Below are 14,936 nucleotides of genomic sequence, written 5' to 3' on the forward strand. Positions count from 1 at the left end.
TCCCCCCTCCCCCTTTCCATCCGCCCCGTGGCGCGGAGAGGGTTCGGCTGCCTGCGGAGGCAGGGTCACGTGACCTTCTGTTTACATCCTCTCAGCTGTTGGGGCCCCTCCTCCCCTCGCCGTCTCTCACCAACACAAACGGCGGCGGCAGGGACCCGCGGACCCCTCAGACGTGTGGGCCGGGGGAGGACGGCTCAGGGGGCACGCCGGCCCTCTGCTTGCGCCGGCTGCTGCTTCCCTCGGCGATCGCCCCGCTGCGCCCTGCGCGGGCGACCGGAGCGCTATCCCAACCTGCCTTTTACCGTAGGCGGGTCTCTCCACTGCCCCCCCCCCCCCCCGCGCAGGGTTCGGGGCCCGCTGCAGAACGGGTGAGTGTCCCGCGGGGTAGGGGGGTTGGGGGGAAGGGGGTTGGGAAGAAGGAGGTTGGGGGTGGGGTGGGCATAATTGCGCTCTTCGGGTGAGCCATGGGGCGCGCAGGCTGCCGTTTGACAGCCGGGACAGTGAGTTGCGGCGGGAGTGAGAAGGAAACACGCTCCCCCTGCCCCGCTTTCCCCTCGCACCCCCTCGGGTGCTCCGGTTCCATTGTCCGTTGGCCCCGCGCGCAGGCACGCAGGCGCGCGCCCGTTTGCGAGGGGGGGGGGGGGGGGGGGGGGAAGGTTGTTTTCGCGCAGCCGGGACGGGGCTCGGTGCCGTTCGCGTCTGCGGGGTGGGGAGGGATGGGGAGAGTGTGCGTACGCCCTCAATAGCCTATTCCTCTCCCCCTCCACGTCTTTTCGCTGCCTGCGCAATAAATAATCTCTGGCCCAAAAAGAGGTGGGAGGAGGAGTGGCTGATGTAGCTGGCGCTGGCCCGGGGCAGGTGTGAGGGGACAGGGACAGGAGAGGAGAGAAGGTTCCAACCCTGAGATCTGGGCGAGAGGAGTTAGAGGCAAGGTGAGGGCAGCGCTTGTCCCCCGCAGCGGCTCTGCGCCCTGCCTCCTCCCCGTCACGGCTGGTGTTTGGCCTCTGAGGAAGTGCTGCGAGGACGGGAACTTAAGGTTGTGTTTCGTTTTGTTTGGCTGTTGTCCTTACAACCTCAGGTTCTTTTGCGGGCTGCGTCTTCCAGGGCGAGACGTTTTAGAGGACGGAGTGTGAGACAACGTTTTCTTTCAATATAGAACTATGAGCTAAGGAAGGGTATTTCTTCTGTCGGGAAAGTGGTTCAGCGGCAGCGAAGGGAAAATACTTTGTTTGCATAAATTAAGCGTGCAAAATGGTCGATAACTTCGCTTTCCGCTCCGTGAGCCCCGGTGGGCAGGCGGTGGCAGGAGAGAGTGAGCGTTACGGGCGGCAGCCGCTGCCCCCCGCCTCGCCATAAACGCACATTTTGTCTCTGTTTATGTTGTGGTGTCTGTTTTGGCTGGGAGCAGCGTGAGGGGAGGAGCAGGAACTCGCTCCGGGGCATCCACCTCCTCCCCGCTGTGTCTTCTTTGTTGTTATCTTTTCGGGGGAGGCGTCCTGGGGTCACGGCTGCCTGTAGCTGAGCTGCGGTCTGCGGTTAATGTGATTTCTCTTCGGCCCCAAACCTTCTGTGCATGGTTCAGATCTTGTCTTTCCTCCGTCGTCGCCCTCCCCGCTACCCGCCCCCCCCCCCCCCCCCCCCCACCCACTTCGGCAGTTGTCAGCGGCTCACAGTGAAGTTGGAGGAAGGGGAAGGGAGGGTAGAGGGGGAAGGAATCTTGGCATTTATTTGATATGCAGTCAGCAGCCTGGACCTGCTTTGTACAGCTCTGTCATCTTTGACAGCAAAAGGGAAAAAATAAAAACTGTGGTGGAAGGGGGGTGTGTGTGTTCCAGTGGTGGAAGGGGGCTGTTTTTGTCGTGGGAGATGAAGGAAAACATCTTTAGGGTCTGCATGAGAGAAGACGTATGGAAGTACTGAGCTGCTGCAATGTGTGAAGAATGCTCATGTCCTTACAGTATTTACCACTGCACATGTAGCTACTCTTCTCCTAGTGGGTATTTTTTACTCTCGTCAACTAAAAAGTCAAGCACAGTTGAATTGCAGGCTTTTAGCAAGGAAGTAAGGTTACTTCTGATAATGAGCAGTAAACTTTGAGACGCACACAAAAAAAACCCACAGGTAAGAGTAGTCAGCACTTAATTAATGATGATACCCATCCTTCTTGCCCTTTGTATTACAGAGAATGCTCTTAAGGTGCAAGATGCAAGAAATCTGATGCTTGAAGTTAGTAAATTATGACAGCATATAGTGAGAATGCCTTTGTAACCATCATTCATTATTTTTGCAAATGAATCATAATATGTGTGATACATTTTTTTTTCCCCTGCAGGACCCTTACCTTACTCTGAGCACTGGGCTCACCATCTCTGGAAGGAATCATCAGGCTTGGATAAGTGGAGCTGTCTTCTGCAGAACTCCTGCCTGATTTGTTGGGAAAGTTTGAAAAGTATTTTGGATGTGTAGGTGGACCGATGTGTGAAAGTTCTATTGGTATTTCAACTGACTTTGTGTGAATAAATATAATGATAGGAATGTAAGAAGTATGTGAGGTCAGAGAGCCACAATGAGGGCTTTGGAGATGGACACATAGCCAGATGTCCTTTACAACAGTCAGTGTCCCTCAGAAATGCAAGGAAAAACAATTGGATGTTGTTGGGAGGTCTGCAATGGGGAGAATAACATGAAATCACAGAAACAGACCAGACAGCCCTGGATGGCCAAATTTTATTACTGAGTGTGAGCAGGATTAGATTCTTTCCCTGCATAATCTCCCATATTCACTCCCAAATTCTTGGAAAAAACTTCTGTGTTTCCTAATTGGCTTTTTCTCTGGGTTTTCTTCATCCAGTCTCAGACCTTGTGCTGTGGCTTGCTTTAGATATTTGACCAACCAGTTTCAATATTGCAGTACTTTATTTATGAAGTCTTGCTGTTTTTATAGTCCTGATCTTAGCAGTTTGGTGATTTTTATTGCTCAGTTTTATGTTTGCATGTTGGTAACTACCCCAAGGTGCAGCAACTCCTTTTGAAGAGGCTTCTCCCTAATAGGAGACTAAGAACAGAACCTGACTGATAGACATGCGTTGTTGTTTTCTATGTCTGTGCTGGACCATACCAGTGCAGTCACTTGACTGTGTTTCAATAAACTTGAAGTGTGGTTGCTTTGAGATGGTAAGCATGTATTCTGAAGCTAAAGGTAGGCTTAGGCATGGTAGCAGCACAGGTGGAAGTCTCTAAAGAGAATTTTGTCTGTGACAGTTTTCTAGGCAGAAGAAGAATCAGTAACGTGAAGATAAAATATGAAGTTCCTACCTCAAGACATGGTTAGTAATTCTGGTTTTTTGTTTTTTCCGAAAACTCAATATAGGCAAGATAGTCTTTCCATGCAGTATTCCAGAAAGGTTTAAACAAGGAGATTTAAGAGTTCCCCAGAACAAAAGCAATTCTGAAATAGGCAGTATGGGGATACTCATCCCAGTCTTCAGTGCACGATGAGAAACACCTGAGAATACAGTAATTGTTTCTGGATGAGAAGTGTCTTTACATGTACCTGTTCTTTTCGTTTCCTGCTTTGTTCCCATTGTCAGCAGGAATGTCACAGAGATCTGCTATTTTACACTGCTGAACTGAAAATTATGCTCTGTAGCTGATCATTAATAAGCTCTCTGTGTAAGAAAAGTGCCTTGAAGTCTGCAGCACTTGGCACTCTTGAATGCAAACATCATTGAATATTATCTCATTTATTTTACCTACTTGGAATGTAAATTCCTCAAAGTGAAAGTGGGAAGAATATATGTGCCATCTTGTTTTGCGAATGAATAATCAGGTATGTGACTGGCTTAAGACACTCTAGGAATCTTCCCGTAGGGTCAGAAGCTGATTGGTATGCTTCATCTTCTCTAATAGACGAGTGTGAATTTTTTGGATGGAGAATTCTTCTAATGTATCTGCTTCACAGAAGTGTGATCATGCTGTTCCACTACTTCTATGGAGTTCTAGGGAGTAGTTTATATTAAATATTATGGATATAATTACATTAAAACATTGGGCAATAATTGCTGTGCTCCAATTCCTTTGGGAACTATTTGTTTGCACTAGATGAGAGCCCTTAGACCTGCTTAATGCAAGCTCTTAATGCAGTTGCTGTGTTAAGAAAGTTGGGCTCGACTTCTGGGCCTTGAAGAAAGGGTAGATTTTGTAGAAGCTTAGGATGCTGAATGTAATTTTTTACAGGACTGAAAGATAAGGTAGCTGCCATTCAGAACAGTAGTGTTAGTTCTCTGTCCTTTTTGTCCTGATACATCATGCCAACTTCATGTTTCAGAGTTAGTGTTACTACTGCAAGGTTGGCAGGGATGTTAACCCAAGGAGCTTGAAATCTTGGTGAATGTTTGTATGTGGATTCTTGTTAAATGTACTCCTGATCAGAAGCTTATTAGAAACCTTGAAAGAAAGAAGTAAAATAAAAGTAAACTGGAAGTAAAGATGTCTTTGAAAAATGGCAACCCTAAGAAGCTTACTTCTGGAAGCAAAAAAATATTAGAAATTGTATATAGAGAGCAACTGCGGTGTCTGTTAGTTGTACTTTGTGTGTGCAGTTCGTATGTGGCTTGTTTCTCAACAAATTTTATCAGCTTTTTGAATTGAAACACAGAAATATAAATTGCCCTTCCTAGTGTGGAAAAACCCCCACTAGTTTAAAAGTCATCATAGAACAGTTAAAAAAAAAAAAAAAAAAAAAGCAAAACCCCCTAAATACTACAACCCTAAAATAGTTCGGAGGTGACATCAGGAGTCACCATGGTAACTCAGGCTACAGATTCTGGTGTGTTCTCATGTGGTAGAGTGAGGAGGTGACTGTGGAGGAGGAGTAAACTTCTTTTCTGGTTAGAAGGCTCTCTTGTGGCAGAAGACTCTGAGTCCACTGCTTAGAAGATTCATTTAATAAAGCTAATTTTGGAGTTCTGGCTTCGTCTTGTATAGTGCTTAGCAAAGAAAGGGTGTAGGCATCTAGTTTATTACAAGTGCAGTACACTGAGTTCTGTGAGCTGTACTGAGTTGGAGATTTAAGACACTGTGAGTGTTATTGAGGTGACAAAAAGTATAGATATAGAATTTCTCTTTAATATTGTATTTCACTCTAGATTTTCTCAAAGTAGTATTTGCTCAGCATACAGTTGCAAAACAAATGCTGAATTTGGATTTGCAGTGTTTCTAGCATGCAAAAGAATACAAATGGAATTTGTTTTAAAAACTTACCTGAGGAAACAATCCAGAACATGCCAACAAACCAGTAAAGTTAGGTTTAAAAACTATTTAAAAAACCTAATAGGCTTAAGGCAAGTGGTTTGATAGTGACATGGGATGTGTGGAATCCTGTGTGAAGGACTCTTGCGTGAAAGTGCTGTAGGGCATCCGAGTTGTTAGCATGGAGCTGTGAGATATGAGGTAGAGTTTACTGAAGGCCTAAATATTCTGAAGTTTGAAAAAAAAAAAAGCCGGATGGGATAAATCTTAGTAGAGGTAGCTGAGCATTACAGGAGGGACAGCCTTTGTCGTGGTTGCTAACACACATGTTGTACTGGAGACTCTGTGTGTTTTTACACACATACACAAGGAATACATGAACAACTAGTTGTGTGAGTATAGTGACTGTGAACAGGATCTCTGTCATGAGAGCTTTTAGAACCTGGTGATGGCGGATTGCACATTCAGTTTTGGTTACAAGTCAGAGTTTCTCCAGCTTTGTTCTTCTGGTCTCATGAGTCTTTTGGCTGATGATGCTCTAACTTTTTATCTGGTTACTTTTCCAGTCCAAACTGGACACATTCATCAGTTTGATGTGGTTTGTATTCTGCCTGTGAGTCTTAAGTCGCATAACAACAACAGCTCTTCTCACTTGTGGGGAAGCAAGGAGAGGATGTGGGCAGAAGAGTTTTTGATTGTGTTACTTAACACTAATTGTTGTCATATCGTAGGCCAAGTAGCTTATAGTTAGCACAAGCACCTAAAATAGCACTTGAGGTCTTTGTTTAAGCACCCGAGTCACATAGCAAGTCTCAAAAGCTTGCTGTTATTAACACAAAAACCTTTCTTTGCATGATTTCTAAATAGATAATGCTTATTAAAGCTGCCAATAATTACAATTATTTCTTCCCCTTTTAAAAAACAAACAGAAACAATTGGCTTATTAAAGTCTGAAATGATAGGTGCATATTTCTAATGGCAAATTAAGCAATCCTGAAAACTGTTTTCAGGATGAATAGCAACAACTTTGTGATACTGGATAATGTTCCACCAGGAGGCATCTCTGTGTCATTGGGAAGACTTCTTTTTCGCTAGCTGATGTCTAGAAATGTTGTTGTTTGTTTGTTTGTTTGTTTTTCTTAGGTTTAGCAGTATGAGTTAGAGTCAAATCAGAGCTCTTATGCAATAGTAGTTTAAGGTGTAGTGAAAGGCAGTATGTGGTAATATAGTAAACACAAAATACATGCACTCTTGAATATAACTGCTGAAGTATGGGTACTGTCCTTGAAGCAAACCAAATAGCATTTGCTATCAGTTCCTGTTGTCTTCAGGAGTGAAAGGGAACTAAATTTCAAAGATAACAACTCAGAGATGACATGTCTTAATTCTTTGCGTTTTTTTTTTTTTTTTTTTAAATGACCAAAAAAGCTGCTGCTCCAAAACGATACCTGTATCAATGTACGGCTTCCATATGTGATAAAGTCATTGGAATTGTTTATGGTACTAGTCAGCTAATAAATCACATCCAGCAATTGATAGGCCTATGGTGTCCCAGTCCCAAATGAAAAGCTTGATTCCTCTAAATGGTTTATTGTTGAAACAGGAATTAGAATCGTGTGTTCGGGAGAAAATGAGAAGTGACTACTATTCTGAGAATTTATTTGTGTTATTTCTGTAGTAAGTGTTTTCAGCGGATATTCAGGAATTATCATGTGGTTTTATTAACAAATATTTGAAAGAAGATGCCCTCTTTGACCTAGTCAGGGCCACTGTGCTGTATAATGGTCTATATATCAAAGCTTAAAAAAAAAAAAGTTGGAGCCACAATCTGGCTAATAATAGTTTCAACAGAATTTTTTTTGCTTCATAGATACAGCTAAAATGTATGCAAGCTGTCATTGCTGGATGAATGAACTCTGAAGTTCACTAAAGGCAATGCTTAATTTCAGCAAACAAAGCAAAGACGAATATTCCTGCAGTACTGATAATTTCAAGTAATCAGAAATGCTGTGAGTATTTCTACTAGGACATCAGCTTGCCATTACAGGGTTTGATATCCATCTGAAAATATTTGCCTGAGACCCTTAGAGATTTTATTTACTCTTGTTGTTTGTGTTGGATTCTGGCAGTTGGAGTTTTGCTGGCTCTTCTTCTGATGGGTTATTCGACCCTGGTGTTTATTTGCAAAATTCTCCCTTTTGATAAATAGCTGTGGTTTTGTTTCCATTCAGTGTAGTCACCTGCTGTCCAGTTTCTTAAGCTTTGCTGTGTTCTTCTTTCAAGAAATTATAAATTGGCCATTATTGCAGTCAGGAGGTCACTGCGACTGAAAGGACACAGAAAAGTTGAGTTGCTGAGTTTATTTATGATGTCTGCTGAGCTGACAGTTGCAACATTATAAATCCCATAGGCCTTAGTCGCTGCTTGTTTACTTCGGTTAATTATGCGTTCATTATGACTAAGACTCATTACTGCCAAGTTTCCTGAGATTATGTGATGTTTTCTGGAGTAACTGGGTTGTCAGAAAAAGCCAGTGCAGGATTTGGCTTCCTGGCTCTGGTATGCTCTGGATGAACTGGAGTTGTTCATGAAATAACTAAGGCAGGTTATGTGACTGTAGCAGCCTCTTGTGTTATATCTGTAAACTACACTTCTTTCAGGTAAAAACCACGAGCTTTGTGTGACTGAAAAAAAACTGATGGGCTAAGATTATCATGATGAAGATACACTTATGCTGTGCAAGTACACAGCTGCTACATCAAGCAAGGATAAATGGTTCTCAGCTTCTGTTTCTTGGTAAAATATTTGTATGAATATCTTGAAATGGTTACTGAAGCTTTCCCAGACTCTACAGATCCCCTCTAGACCACATCTGCTGTTGCTTGTACTGTAAGTAAATGCTTACTTTGGAGCCATATTTGTAATAGTACTTAATTCATACCTGGAGACAAAAACAACAGTGCAAAAACATTTTCAAGTTAAAAATGTGCTTATGTATCTTTGTTTTGGCTTCTAAAGAATGCCTAAAAGGTGTTTTGTTAAAGTTCAGGCATGCATAGCGCCAGGCCCAGTCAGTAGTGAGGCTCGGCATGTGTTCCCAGTAGCACACAAACACATGTGTTCAGCATGTACATTTATGAATACATAGTTGGCCACCACATCAGTGCAGAAAACACAGCAGTAATGCAAACACAAACAGCGCCAATGGCCTTATTCTGTTGCCTTGTCTGGGTGGTCATGCTGAATGTCTGCTAGTAGAAAAGACATATGTGTGGATCCTTCCAGTTACTGGGTTTAGAGGCTCATTTCATCCTGAAGCTGGCCCATAGGTCTGTTTATACCACACTGCCTCTTGCACACACACACACACACTCACTCAACCTTTCCCAAACACCAGAGGTTTTCCAGCAGCTCACTTGGGCCCCATTTTCTCTTCCAGCAGCCAACTCCTTCAGTGGCCTCACTTGGACAGTCTGCCCTGTCCCTGGTTCCCAGGCCACTCTGCCAGTTTGCTGGTTAGTCCAGTGGGTTCTCCCTGTCATCACACCCTGACCTGCAAAAGCTCCTCACCCCTTCATTTTCTGGCACCACAGATCCACAGGCCCCTGTGGTCTGATTCCACTTGTCAGTTAGATAACACACACGCTGAAGAGAGCCCCAAGGAAAGTTACAAATGGAGGTTAGTGTGTAAATGGAACAGGCAGTGATGATTTTGGGGAAAACAGCACAGCTGGATATGCATACTCACCTGCACCCTGTTAGCAGGTGACTTGTCCCTCTTGTCACCATAGCCCTCAGCTTTCCCATGCTTGTTTCTCCCCAAGCCACTTTGATTCTTCCGTCTCCCTTTTCCTTGCACCTCATGATATATCTGGTACCCCTGTAAGCAGTCACACCTCTCTGTCTCAAAAGCGCCGTGGAGAGGCATGGTGGTGATGATGTGGGGAGAGCCGATGGTTCTTGTGAGCAGCTGTGTCAGGGTATTTAGGTGAGTTCCCCTATCTGCAAGTGTGCTTCTGTGTGCAGGGCAGCTTTTTATTGTACAACCTAACAGTGTTAACTTTGATATGTGCTAGCCCATCTGTTTTATCGTTTGTAAGCACACTTAAAAATTCACTCTAGAAGTTACTGGTTGGCCACAGAGATGTGAATTAAAATTTTTACAAAAGCAATACTTTGAAATGTTACCTCAAAGCGTAGGTATTTCAATAGCAACAGGAAGAGAGAGAATGCTAGCATGATTGCATGAAACTTTGTGGAACAGGCTTTGATAACAGGCTTTGGTAACTGCTAATGTTGTAATGTTTTAAATTGTAAAATATGGAGCTGTGTGTTGTTTGTGTGGTGTTTGTTTTGTTTTTCTGCTGATCATCTTGCATTTATGTAGAGACTCCTTTGGTAGATTTAAAAAATATATTTAGTTCATACTTGATTTGTACATTTTGAAAGTTTTGATAAATCATCACTTTCATTAGTACCATGAAGGTATAGTTAATCTCTGTTTTATATAAAGTAGGCATGACATATCTTAAGAAATAGGGATTTATGGACAAGGTCGCATTTTAGACTATGTTGTTTATGGATTTATATTATCTCTGGAGAATGAGGCAGATTATGAAATGACCCTTAAAGTGTGAGACACTTGGAGATATGCAGGATTTGGGGATTAAAAAGAAGAAAGTGATATGCGAGAAGATATCTATCACTTTGACAAAATAAATTAAAAGTAACTGTTCGTGTGCATGTATTTTAGTAAACAATTGATGTATGAAAAAATTGGTGAATCTAGTGTGATGCTTCTGGAAATTGCATCAGTGAAAGGGTTTGATATAATGATTCTGAGGAAGAGAAGCAGGAAACAGTAGGCTTTGCTTACTCATCCTTCTTGAAGACTACAGGCTGAAGAAATAAAGTGACTTCTCAAGACATACTGTTGTATTTGCACTGCACTATTCTAAGAATCTAGTTAAACAGGATCAGGACTTGGATTTTTTTGTTGTTGTTTAGCATCTCATAAGTAGAGGACATATAAAAACCGAGATTCTTAGGCTGTGAAAGTAACCAGTTTGATCATACAGTATTAAAAGTTGTTTATGCTGTGATTATTGCGTGTTATTTTCATGTGTCTACATATATTTCTAAAGATCAGAAAATCCAGAGGCTTGAGTGCACTTGGGTCTTGATAAAGCTGATTTATATTTTTGGTTTTTTATTTGGGCCTGTTTTTTTTTTGTTTTTTTTTTTTTCCTAGAGACTGCAGTAAATACATAGCTCTAAGATGAGGTTTCAAGTGTCAGGAATGTAACCATCTTCTATTTTTACACTTGACCTCATTTCTATTTTCTTTTGCTAAAGGCAACAGGCATATGTTGTTCTGTTGCTGCTGGAAGTGAGTTATTTAAATAACTTAAAGTTCAGAAGCTTATTACACATAAACATTAGCAGTGGCTGAAATAGTGAATATTTTGTTATGGCCCACATTTAGCCTACTCAAAATTATATGAATTGTGACTTGGTCTGTTTTGGAGTATAGCTGCAGAAACTACATTTGTAGCAAAAGGTTAGGAAAGTATGCTTCAGTTCTTGTACTAAACCAGAGGATTCTTCCCCTCCCCCAGTGGTTATTGGTTGCTTTCTGAATGTGATAGTGAAAGTAAACGAGCATCATATTTTACTGTGGTTTCTTACCTTCGGGTCATCACGGACTAAATTAGTAAGTGTTTCTTTTCATGAAAAGAAACAGGTTTTGTTTGAAAAATGTTGAGTATTTGGCCTGTCTTTTATGTCAAAATGTCTTAGTTGGTCTATAATCAGGATAATGTTAAATTTTGCAGAAATGTTTGTCGCTTGTATGCCTTATGCCTTTTCAGGTTGAAAATGTTTAGATGTTCCAGAAGTGTGATGTGTGGTTTGTTGGGTTTTTTTTGTGTGTGTGTGTTTTTTTTGTTTTGTTTTGTTTTTTTTTTGTTTGTTTCTGTTGTTTTGTTTGTTTTACATACCTCCCTGCAACTCTTCTTAACATTTAACTGTTAAACCTGCTTGAAATTGGTATTTTCTGTTAAATACCCTTGTACAAAGCTGTTTGTTGTGGCAATAATCTTTGCAGCCTGGTCACTCTGTAACTCACAAATTCTTGTGAAGTATGTGCACAGGCAGCAGTTTCTCTCTTGAAAAATAGGTGCATGATAAAGACTCAAGAAGATTTCAAGTACCTGCATGTATTGAGCATCACTGATTCATATCTACCTTAGGAAGTCCCGATATTTTTGTCTTGCCTGTGAGCAAACCACTATTACCTGCTACCTCCTGCTCTTGTGGGTCTGTTAGGCCCTCCAGAGAAGCTTCTTTCCCTTTTCTCCCAGCCAGTCTGTGATGAAGCAGTACTCTGACTAGTTTGTACTAGACAGACTGAAAATAGTTGCGGTGGGGGAATGGGCAGAGCTGTAGGCATGCCTCTCAGGAACTGAGACCTTTCAAATGAGTATGCTCTAAGGGCACTGTGAAGTTCTTTCATGGACACTCAGAGAAAGGGTAGAGGCTATTCTCTATGTTGGTCATTGGGTTAAGCTGGCATCCTTTGCTTATGAGATCGTTTAATGGAACTTTGACAGGTTGATGAGCCATCTTAGGCTCCTCAGAGATGAAAACATTTTATGCAGTGTCTCGCAAACAAGCACCACCAAACTTTTGACTGGTATGGGTAGAGAAGTAGTTGGTTTGAAATCTATAGTTGGTGGGATACTATACAGTACACAGAATCAGGGCAGAGCTGATGTTCATTTGCTCATAAAGGTATGCATATAACTTCTTGAGATGTAATTGCCATTTTACATATAGCTGACCTCTAATGGTAAGCAACAGACTGACAATTATTGTCTTGTTGAAATCTTATCACTGCATATTGTGAGAAGAGCATATCGTGGTGCTCTGATCAAGTCCTGTTACCGGGAACTGCCTAGCTGAATTATTGAAATAATTTAGGTTTTATTTTTGTTTGCTTGTGGGTTGTGGGGTTTGTTTGTTTGTTTGGGTTTTTTTGTTCGTTTGTTGTTGTTTTTTTGTTGTTTTTTGTTTTTTTCAAGTCTTGTGGACAGTTTCACTGGACTGACACAATAACAAATTTTAGTTCTTTGTTTTTTCCAAGGATTGTAGCATCTTACTGCTTTGGAAAATTTTTTTTCAGGGCACTTAAGAGGCTATTTTGTTTTCAGCGCTTCTGTTCATCTCTTTCAGAATAGGAGGAGCTGGTTCTGGGGACTGAGCAGCAACTGATTATTGAAACTGTCCATCAGTAATAGACAAACTCTTTATGCCTGACAGACTAGCATCTTCCGCACAGGTAGTAATGTCAGGTGCTTAAAATGTCATGTGACTTTTTGCAAAGATGGCCCAGTCAGAAAATTCCAGAGCTGTGTATCATCTCATCAGCCTCTCATCTGTGGACGCTTTTTCATTTTACAAATAAGAGGATTTCCTAACTAAAATTTTCTGGCAGATACTGGCTAAACCAAAACTTATTGTGAAATCAGATACTAGCAAATTATTTTAAGAGAAGGGAATATTTCTGTGCTTGTTCTGAATTCAAAGTTTTTTGTACCATGAATGACTGATTTCAAAATGGTTGCAGGTATGTAAATCTCAAAGATCCCAGGTATTTGAGGTGAGAAGTGGGGTGGAAATAATTTTGTGCAAATGACCAACAGATAGGTTTTACTAGCAATTGAGTCGCTAAACAAAGGTAGTGAGATAGTTTTCCTGTCTCTCAGCAGGGAGTTTTTGTAGGATGTAATTAAGAAAGGTCAGTTGGTGGCCTGAAGAGCATTCTAGGCCATGAACATTAAAGCTGAGTCTGTGATGACTGTAATGACAACTCCTGGAGTATCATAAGGTAGCCCTAAATAGATAGAGAACATAGCTGAGGACTTGTTCTTTGAGGGTATGGAGCTGCTTTAGTAATTTCTGGGTACGAGCCTACACCTTTAAATTTCAGAAGCTCTCCTGTATTCTGGGTTTCATCCCAGTATGGCAGTTTGGACTATTAGCTATTTTCCTGGAAATGCTGAACTGTTATTTTTTTTTTTGTTTTGAAATAGTTGTTCAGAACACATTTGTTGTGTCACAGATGTGAGACTTTGTTTGAAGAAGAAACTGCTTCTAAAGCCTGGGAGGCTCAGCTTTGCCCAGATTTTTGTGCAGTAAGGAGAACTCAGTCAGGATGTGGCATGAAGTTATGCACTAAAAGTTCCAAAGTTCCATCCAGGAAATACACAGGATTCTTTTCTTTGTGGTAAAAGGTAATGAATTTTCAAGTCTTTATCAGCATACCTGAAAACAGATCTGGAATATAAAACTGGTATATAGAAAATGTTCCTTTCAGCATTCAGTCTTTGCCATCATTTGAGGAGCGTAGATAGAATTTCAGATAGGAAAAGCAAATCTAGTGCAGAAGAAAACACAGACTGAGAAGTCAAAAGGTTCAATAGATAGCAAGGTTGGTCCAAAAAATATGCTCTTGTATAACTACCAAGGTTAAGGTAATTTGTTCATGGAATCTGGGCTGGTTACTTGTCACTGCTTACACATTTGTGGAGTGTCATAAGCTTCAGTGCATCTTCTGATGTAGTACCACGTGTGCTGTTTGGTGTGTTCAGGTGACTGGAGGTGGAGGAAGAGTGAGAGCAAGCGCATAACTGGAATCTTGCATAAACAGCTGTTGAAGACGTGAACAGGAGGATCAGGGCTTAAATTTACATCAAACTTGGCAAAGATTTTTCTGCCCAAGTAGGTCAATGCAATTCAGGTTAAGTCAGTAGCTGTAGCTGTTTACATTCATTTGGCTTAACTTTAATGTTTATTATCTGTTCCTTGTTCCATTGCTGTATTACAAAGAACCTTGAAGTATGCTTTGTGGAGTGCATTGCATTGCAGGGCTGACTGTACTTGTTTTTGTACTTGTTGCCATTTAACCCGAAAGGCTTCTTGGAAGGATCCACTGAACAGTAGGTTAGGAGTGAATATTTACAAGTGAGATGAATCTAGGCTTAAAAATGTGCAGTGTTTCCAACAGAATTTTCCTTAATGCACTAAGCAGTATGTTACTTTATTGGGAAAACAAGGGTTTTCCTTCTTTCTGAAGTATTTGGAATGACAAAACAAATAGCTGTGGAAGAGATGGCAGTTCAAGTAGCATCTGCTTTTCCAAAGCTTCTACGCTTTTTGTTGCCCTTAGAAGTTTAGCACCAAACCATATGTATAAAAGTTTAAAAATCGTTTGTAAAGATTTCATTCTGAAATAACCACTGTCCCACAGTTGGTTGTGATTTTTGTAGTCACCTACTACAATTACTTTCAGCACACAGTTCATATATTGGTTTTCTCCAGCCTTTGTCTGGTGAAGCCGATGTTAGAATTTCTCTTTTCCTTTCAGATAGTAATCAGTCATTCTGTTTATTCAAAATGTCTTAGACTTAGCTCTGCAGTTTGGAGTAGAGTTTCCCCTTGTGTAACAACTGTTAAAATACTTAGGAGGAAAGGCAAAGCTAAACTACAAGTGGAGTCGTTTGTTGCAACAGTTGTTGGAGGGGACAAGGACAGACTAAACATGATTTTAATTGTGGCTGCAGGAGTGGCACGAACTGAGACTGAACAGAAGTAGGTCTCATGCTTGGTTGGTGACCTGGGAAGTT

General features: G+C 41.5%; 1 protein-coding gene across 7 annotated transcripts in view; it reads left to right on the forward strand.

Moving 5' to 3' along the window:
• Positions 1 to 50: 50 nt before the first annotated feature.
• Positions 51 to 14,936, forward strand: part of PCMTD1 (protein-L-isoaspartate (D-aspartate) O-methyltransferase domain containing 1) — a 42,739-nt gene continuing 27,853 nt past the window's right edge. The window contains exons 1-3 of one of the 7 annotated variants that reach the window (XM_071804121.1): positions 51 to 368; positions 2,333 to 2,462; positions 3,262 to 3,326. The gene's annotated coding sequence lies outside the window, so the exon portion shown is untranslated. Of the gene's footprint in view, positions 369 to 2,332; positions 2,463 to 3,261; positions 3,327 to 7,158; positions 7,260 to 7,910; positions 8,140 to 13,372; positions 13,545 to 14,936 lie in introns of those variants that run through there. The other 6 variants (XM_071804117.1, XM_071804122.1, XM_071804118.1 and 3 more) reach the window with 6 other exon arrangements.

Source organism: Patagioenas fasciata, chromosome 2, assembly GCF_037038585.1.
Source record: "Patagioenas fasciata isolate bPatFas1 chromosome 2, bPatFas1.hap1, whole genome shotgun sequence".
Lineage (NCBI taxonomy): Eukaryota > Metazoa > Chordata > Aves > Columbiformes > Columbidae > Patagioenas > Patagioenas fasciata.